The sequence below is a fragment of the Sarcophilus harrisii genome, chromosome 6, assembly GCF_902635505.1.
Source record: "Sarcophilus harrisii chromosome 6, mSarHar1.11, whole genome shotgun sequence".
Lineage (NCBI taxonomy): Eukaryota > Metazoa > Chordata > Mammalia > Dasyuromorphia > Dasyuridae > Sarcophilus > Sarcophilus harrisii.
The window spans coordinates 152,026,921-152,035,544 of NC_045431.1; positions in this window are offsets into that span (position 1 = coordinate 152,026,921).

Consider the following 8,624-nt stretch of genomic DNA (forward strand, 5'->3'; position numbering starts at 1 on the left):
AAAATAGAATTCTTCCAAGGTCAAAGGAAGTTGTCACACAGGACCCTTTAGCAACATGAGTTGTTAATTATTCATCAAATCTCTTTAAATATATTACTTCATCAGAATTTTCAGGGAATCAAAGGTATAATTAAAGAAAAATCAAGCCCTCTGGCACCAACAGATAAGGGTGGAGGGGGGAAGAGGAAAATGAATTCTATAATTTGACTTATTTAGGCATCTGAGAAAGTAACCACATTTTCAGGGACATGATGGTATTTTGCTTTTATTGGATGCCTGAGAAGATGCTGATATCAGAGCCGGTCATTTTACTTAGCCCTCACTAAGAAGCCTCAAGGATATAGAATTCTCTCACAATGGCATCAAAGGAATAGATGGTCCATCCTAGGAAAGGATCAATTGTAAAAAGTGGAATTAGTCATTCTAAATCATGCAGCTGTGGTCGAAGGGAGCTCTTCTAAAAATCATTAAACAATCATGTATTCCTATTGATTTATTCAAAATACCTTGAGGGAAAGCAGATTAAACACCAGGTAAAAGTAAGCTAATGCAGATTAAATGGATGAAGGATGGGCTGATAGTTCCCTAGGTAGTTTTTGTACTAATGAGAGGAAAATTATATGTACACTATTACCAGGATAAAAGGGTCTATTAGAGGTCTTTTGCCTGACATATTTATGTATTTCAAATACTAAGTAGCATAGTGAATTAGGTTTATTCTGGGCATTTGTTATTTTTATTGCATCTCCAAAGTGATAAACAGAGTTCTCTGCTGAGGGCAGGAAGCCTACTGTTTTGCTTCAGGAAGCACTGTCTAAATAGCAATAAGCCTAAAGAATTCCAGTATAACTTTTATTAAAGTTCAAGTCAAGAACTAGCAGTTATATCACAAAATCTATGTGAGCTGCTAGCTGTGCTTGGGAAGATGTACTTGTCCTATGAATTTTAGTATTATTTCTAGTGTCCTAGTCATTTGACCTTGAGCAAACTACTATAATACTCCAAAACCTAATTTCTTTCTTTGTAAAAGGAGAACAAAAATAGCTTCCTGCCTACTTTCCAGAACTCCTAGGGATTGAGAAGGAGGGGTCACGGAATCAGATCTGTGACTTCATCTATATAATAATGTCACAATGAGGAATTTCAGAGACGCAATTTAGAGTCTTCTCAAGTTGTTTGGGGCATTGAGAGAAATTCACCAGACTGGGATTTTCTTCAGTGGATTTTTGTATCTCCTTTTCCATTTGGCCAGTTCTTTTTAAACAGTTTTCCAAGCTTATTTTTTCATAATTTGTAATGTTCTGGTTAGCTTTCTGGAGGTCTTGGGACCAGCCTTCCTTTCAGCAGAGTAATCACCAAGAGAATAACCAGGGACAAAGACCAGATTCTTTATTGTCTCCTTCGAAGTCTGTCTCCTTGCCTGGGGCCCAAGCTAGTTTTCTGGAGGTCCTTCAGATGGGCCTTGGTCTCAGTGGAGAAATGAAGGAGGACAGGCCAGCCACAATAGTGGTAGGAGATGGAGTGTTTCTGGCTGAGTTTGTTCCAGCTTATATCCTTTATTACAATTACAATATTATAGTATACTGAGCAGAGGCCAGAGTTAACTCAACTCCTTCTGACATTGAGCCAGACTTCTATCCAAAATACCATGACTTTCTCTCACAGGGATATGATCACAATACGTAAAACTAACTATAAAGTGCCACACAAATCATTTTCACTATCATCATCAGCATCACCTTCATCATCATTTGTACCATCTTTAAATCTTCCACCTTTTCTTCTTTCAAGAGAATTTCACTCCCAAAACACAAAATAATATTTTATGTGTATAAAACACTTCAAAGATGACAAAACAGTTTTACAGTCCTCAGAGATGGATAAGATATTCAATTTATAGAAAAGTAAACTAAGACTCAAAGAATTTAAGTGGCTTATTAAAGTTCAAGTGACAATGCCAAGATTAGAATGAAGATCTTCCAAATAATTGTCGAGTGATCTTTTCACTATAGTATCTAAGAACAAAATACTCAATACCAACAACTTAATAAATATTATTCATTTAATGTTATCATAATAAATAAATTTTATTTTATATAATTCTATATCCTATACATATATAGATATTTACCTTATTTTATTATAATAAATAATATATGAAATACATTTATGTTATGTTGTATTTTTGTATATTTATTATATTCATGTGTCAAATATAATAAATATGTAAGTATACACATAAATCTATCATAAATATATGAAACAAATGAGCAATTAAGTATTCTTTATCCTATTTGTATTATCTGTTCTGAGTAGCTAGGACACATGTGCAACCAAGATATCTGCAAACAAGATCATCTGAAGGATCTCATCACCCCTAATGAATCCCTCTTCAACTTCATCTATGTGCAGTAGTTGTTGAAGAAAGTTTCTTGGTTTTATACATCACCTGAAAGTAATGATCAGAGGTTTATCAAAGATCATTCTCTCTGTTGTTAAATCTTTCAGGTACCCTGGAATAATGTTGATACTAATACTTACATATATATGTATATATAGATAGATAATGTGTGTGTGACATCTCATTGGAAGAGAGCCTTAACATTTTTGGTTCACCAAATCAAATATTTCTTATAGTTAACAAACACTAAGTATAGCAATTTCTTGTATTCTTTACAATTTTTAGTTAAGGATATGATAGCAAAGATGTGGCTTTCTTTTGAAAATCAGTTTGCCTAATATTTTCATCACATATACCCTCCATTGATTTGATTGTTCACATTAAAATGTTACATAGATGGTAAAGGAGACATATTTGTTGATAGTTGTTAATATTCTTTCAATCATCTTTTTAGCTATGAATAAGGTCTGAATTTTTTTCCTCATGATTATACTATTTTCACTCCTTTAAATATTTACTGTATCTATATTTTGACATCTGCATAGAGTTGGGTAAAATGTATTAGCTTAGAGTACTTTAAAAGGAAGCAGGATAATAGCATAGAGAAGCTACCTTCCCTGATCAGGAAATATAATGGGATTTTATTTAAAGGATAAAATTTAAATGTGGAAAGCATTCAAGTTTTAAGCAGATATCAACAGAGATATACAGAAGAAACAGAGAAGGAGGTTGTAATTGTCAGGGAGAACAAGTATATATTGAAGGATAGGGAAAAGGATATTGTCTACTAGGGTGGCAAGATAAGGATACTTTTATTAGAATATGTTTCAATTAAAAGTTGTAGATTGGTGAGAAAATGATACTGTTATCTAGAACAAAAAAGTATTAGGAACCTCTGTAACTATTCATTCAAGAATAACTATTTACCTACTAAAAATAATGGTATAAGATTATAAACTTCATCAGGCAACCATGTTAAAATCTTAAGTTATATTACATAAAACATGTCAAGGTTATTTGCCTTTGTGTCATCTGGCCGAAACATTAAATGTTTGCTCTAGTTTTAGTAACAGTTCCATAACATTTTAAGGTTTAGTAGGTATTTTTTCTCACAATAGCCCCTTGAGAGATGTAATTCAAGTACTCTTTCTATTTTACCTATATTTTGGCTTCAAGTTTAATGATATTTATAATGCTCCATGAAACGTTATATACCTAGCCAACTAATCATATGTAATAGGACCAAGTTTTTCTACTTGGACATTTGGAATTGATAGTGCATTTTGAATCAACCAATAAGAATCCTAGTGAGAGGTGGGGAACTGCCCTAAAATGTTTCCTGGAAGCAATATAAGAATACAATCTTAACTAGGACCAGCAGTGCTAGATTTAACAATCTGATAAAATAAAATTGAATCTCACAAAAATTCAAGAAATATTATGACATTGTCCCTCAGAACTACTCTGGAGTTAAAGCTGCACTATCTTCAGGAATCCTTGAGTTGAAAGGTCTACATCTGTGCAGGGAAGATAGTAGAGATAAGCCTTACTAATTATATGATATTATGCATGAATGTTGGCTACTTATACACCATGAAAATATTGCATTGAAAATAATATTAGGCACAACTAGGCAACTTGTTCCTGGGTAGGTCAATTTGAAAGAGAAAGGAAGAGGAAAAAGAAAGGAGTAAGAGAGGGAGAAGGAGAGAGACAGAGACACACAGACAGATATAGACAGAGAGAGCAAATAAAAGAATAATTCAAGAGTGATGTCAATCCATAGAAGTTATGCCATTGGTAATGTCTATCCTATATAAATTTGGGGGCATTTTTATCCTAACTCCCATTCCCACTGATGAATCAAGTTTATAGAATTTGGTCATCCATATCACTTCCCCAAAAGATTTGGGGCTAAGGGGTCAAAAGTGATTCTCTAATGCCATTGATTCCAGTCACCATAAATGTGCTTTCCCTCAAGATTATCAATTGAAAATCAATTTAGTCAGCCAGGCTTAAGTAGCTTTTAGGAGTGAGTATTTACTAAAGAGGTTAATAATAAGTTGGTATAAAACATCCTCTCTCATCCCATAAAGCAAAGGTCTTACATACTCTTCTGCAGATACATACAGAGTCTAAGGGAAAGTGGGCTCAAAGTTAGAAAACAATATGGCAAAAGTATAATTGTAATGGGCTGAAGCTGTTGAAATTCTTATTGTATTGAGGTCCCTCTTAGCACTCGAGACTAATTAGCCATTGGACAATACTCTATTAATATATGCTTGGAGAAAGAATGGCCCTGCCCACTCTCTGTGCAAGTTCGATGTGTTGTATAGGAGATGGTATAGATGATTTGGTGGGTGGAGTGAGAGAGGCAGGGACACTGCTAGCTGGGTTCCTGTCGCAATTGTGCTCACTTCGTATCGCCATTCCCCTTCACTTCCGCAAAGAATAAAGATCAATCATTTTCCCTTATTCTGACTCTGGCTGATTCTAATATACTCTGGGTGCTAAACACAGTTATCATATATAATTTGTACAGGTACAACAAATCCCTAAGCCAAAGAAGAGAGCTTTTATTTGGCACCATTTTACCTCTTCAAGTGACTTTTAAAGGCAAGGTCTCAGATCTTAAGAATGAGACCTTGCCAACTTATAATATAAAAATTTAAGTGGGATGGGGTGGTTTCATTGGGTAAACATTCAGGTGTGACTCTTTGGGTGGTTGAATTACCTCTAACTCAATTATTGGGTTGACTTACAGATCATGGAGATTCAAGTCAACAAGCTTTTATTAAACTATGTGCCAGTCACTGTGTTAAGTGCTTGGAATACAAATACAAGCAGAAATAAAATAGTCCTCATCTTCAAGAAACATATTCTATAGGGAAAAGATAACATATAAAAGGAAGGTAAAAAGCAAGAAATGGTGAAGAGAAGGTACCCATGAGGAGCCATAATAGAAAAAATCCAAAGAGTCAATAGTGAAGCCTGGAAAGAAATGAAAATATGGCTGGTTTGAAAGATTTCCTTAAAATGGAAGCTCTGGGAAGCACAAGTCAATCAGAGGAGAAGAAAAGGGGTGAGAATTAGAATATACTTGTAGTATGAGATTCAGTGGTAGACTGAATTCTAAGGAACCTTCTGTAGCATAATATAGAAAGAGAAGTCAAGAGTTAAAAGTGGAGCCTGAAAAAAGTAATAACTATGGCAAGTGTTCCCAGCTCTTCATCTAGCTGGCAAAACTGAGTGAACAACAAATATTAGGGTCCCAAACAGGGAACTAATCCAGCATTTGAAGTGAAGCAAAGGGGGTGACTAATATTATATCGGAATGCCATAGTCTAAATCTCTTCCAGTAAAATCTATAATGTTCTTTTCTTTTCTAAAAATATGATGGTTCTCTGGGAGCAGGTTTCTTGGGGAGTTTCTGGAGGCAGCCTTAGTTTCAGTCCTGTGTAATAATCATCTCAAACGCAGCCAGATGTTAAAAGTTCAAATCCTTTATTGACTCTTCCAAAATAGCCCGGTTAGTTTTCTTAGAGGCCTATCTCTCTGCTTGGTTCCAAGAGCTCTTGCAGCTTGTCCTTTGCTTCTGCCAGCTTCAGCCTCCAGCTCTCTCTGAATCTTGGTTCTGAATCTTCTCCTGACTGAATTCTGACTGTCAATCTTCTCCACTCACTGACTTCTGACTGAGGTTCTAAGAGCTTCTTATATATGATCTATTAAAGGTGTGAACCCAAAGGTTGACTCCTCCTCCAAGAGTGGGATTGTGGAAGGTGTAACTTGTGAATCTCTAATGTGTGAGCTAATATGTGAACTCTCAAAGGTGTAAACTTAAGCATTGTTTCTATCAATTCCAGTGAGTTAACACTTTGTAAGGATTCTAACAAAAATCCACATAGGAAAGGTGCTAGGAAGGAAGGAATGAGCAAAAGGACAGCTGGAATTTGGAAAATGCTTGAAAATGTATGTCAGCCAATGGCATGGGAATATGTGGATAGAGTAAAGAGGTTGAATTGTGTTTGGGAGTGGGATATGAAGTGTAGATGTAGAGATAGGCTAATTCACACAATATTTACCAGTGCTTTTTAGAATAACAATATACTGCTTCCAATTCCCAACTAATAGTCAAAGTACAAGTATAAAAATGTTTAATCCAAAATTTGGTAGGGATATTTCTCTAGAGACATGCTTATGTAAATGATCAATGCCATGATACCCTAATCACAACATTTAAAATTATATAATATGACAATACTCTCATCAGTAGATCATGTTATAAGCAGCTGTCTAATCAAAAGCAGAGGAAACATGATTTGCTTTCTCCATCTTGTAACTGCAAAAAGAGCATTAAAGTAGGCACATTTAAATAGACAGGAAAGGAAAAAGAGTGGTTCTAAGGACTTAACATAGTGGTCAGGTTTTGTTTTCTATGCCAGAAGGAACAGTATTACTGTGTTCATGGTGTTTGATTCTAGTCAGGTGGGCTCCAGGAATGGAAGGGCCTGACTGACTGCAAAAGAATTAACCTCATTCACCACTGTTCCTTTTGAAAGTCAATGGTTCAAACACCCCAGCTTTTGGGATAAGAACTTGCTGTTTGATAAAAATTGCCGGGAAAATTGGAAACTCATATGGCAGAAACTAGGCATTGATCCACACTTAACACCGTACACCAAGATAAGGTCAAAATGGGTTCATGACCTAGGCATAAAGAATTAAATTATTAATAAATTAGAGGAACACAGGATAGTTTACCTCTCAGACCTGTGGAAGGGGAAGGACTTTATGACCAAAGAAGACCTAGAGATCATTACTGATCACAAAATAGAAAATTTCGACTATACCAAACTGAAAAGTTTTTGTACAAACAAAATTAATGCAGAAAAGATTAGAAGGGAAGCAATAAACTGGGAAAATATTTTTACAGTCAAAGGTTCTGATAAAGGCCTCATTTCCAAAATATATAGAGAATTAACTCTAATTTATAAAAAATCAAGCCATTCTCCAATTGAAAAATGGTCAAAGGATATGAACAGACAAGTCTCAGATGAAGAAATTGAAACTATTTCTAGTCATATGAAAAGATGCTCCAAGTCATTATTAATCAGAGAAATGCAAATTAAGACAACTCTAAGATACCACTACACACCTGTCAGATTGGCTAAGATGACAGGAAAAAATAATGATGATTGTTGGAGGGGATGTGGGAAAACTGGGACATTGATTCATTGTTGGTGGAGTTGTGAACGAATCCAACCATTTTGGAGAGTAGTTTGGAACTATGCTCAAAAAGTTATCAAACTGTGCATACCCTTTGATCCAGCAGTGTTACTACTGGGATTATATCCCAAAGAGATTATAAAGAAGGGAAAGGGACCTGTATGTGCACGAATGTTTGTGGCAGCCCTTTTTGTAGTGGCTAGAAACTGGAAACTGAATGGATGTCCATCAGTTGGAGAATGGCTGAATAAATTGTGGTATATGAAAATTATGGAATATTACTGTTCTGTAAGAAATGACCAACAGGATGATTTCAGAAAGGCCTGGAGAGACTTACACGAACTGATGCTGAGTGAAATGAGCAGGACCAGGAGATCATTATATACTTCAACAACAATACTATATGATGACCAGTTCTGATGGACCTGGCCATCCTCAGCAACGAGATCAACCAAATCATTTCCAATGGAGCAGTAATGAACTGAACCAGCTACGCCCAGAGAAAGAACTCTGGGTGATGACTAAAAACCATTACATTGAATTCCCAATCCCTATATTTATGCCCACCTGCATTTTTTATTTCCTTCACAAACTAATTGTACAATATTTCAGAGTCTGATTCTTTTTGTGCAGCAAAATAACGGTTTGGTCATGTATACTTATTGTGTATCTAATTTATATTTTAATATATTTAACATCTACTGGACATCCTGCCATCTGGGGGAAGGGGTGGGGGGTAAGAGGTGAAAAATTGGAACAAGAGGTTTGGCAATTGTTAATGCTGTAAAGTTACTCATACATATAACCTGTAAATAAAAGGCTATTAAATAAAAAAAAAAAAATTTAAAAAAAAAAAAAAGAAAGCCAATGGTTCAACATTCCCCTGGTTGCTGTTAGCATTATAAAATAAACACTTTGAAAATTATTTGCTTTAAAAAACTATTTCAACATTACACAAAATAAAAAGAACTTTTCTTATCCTACTCACAATGTATAC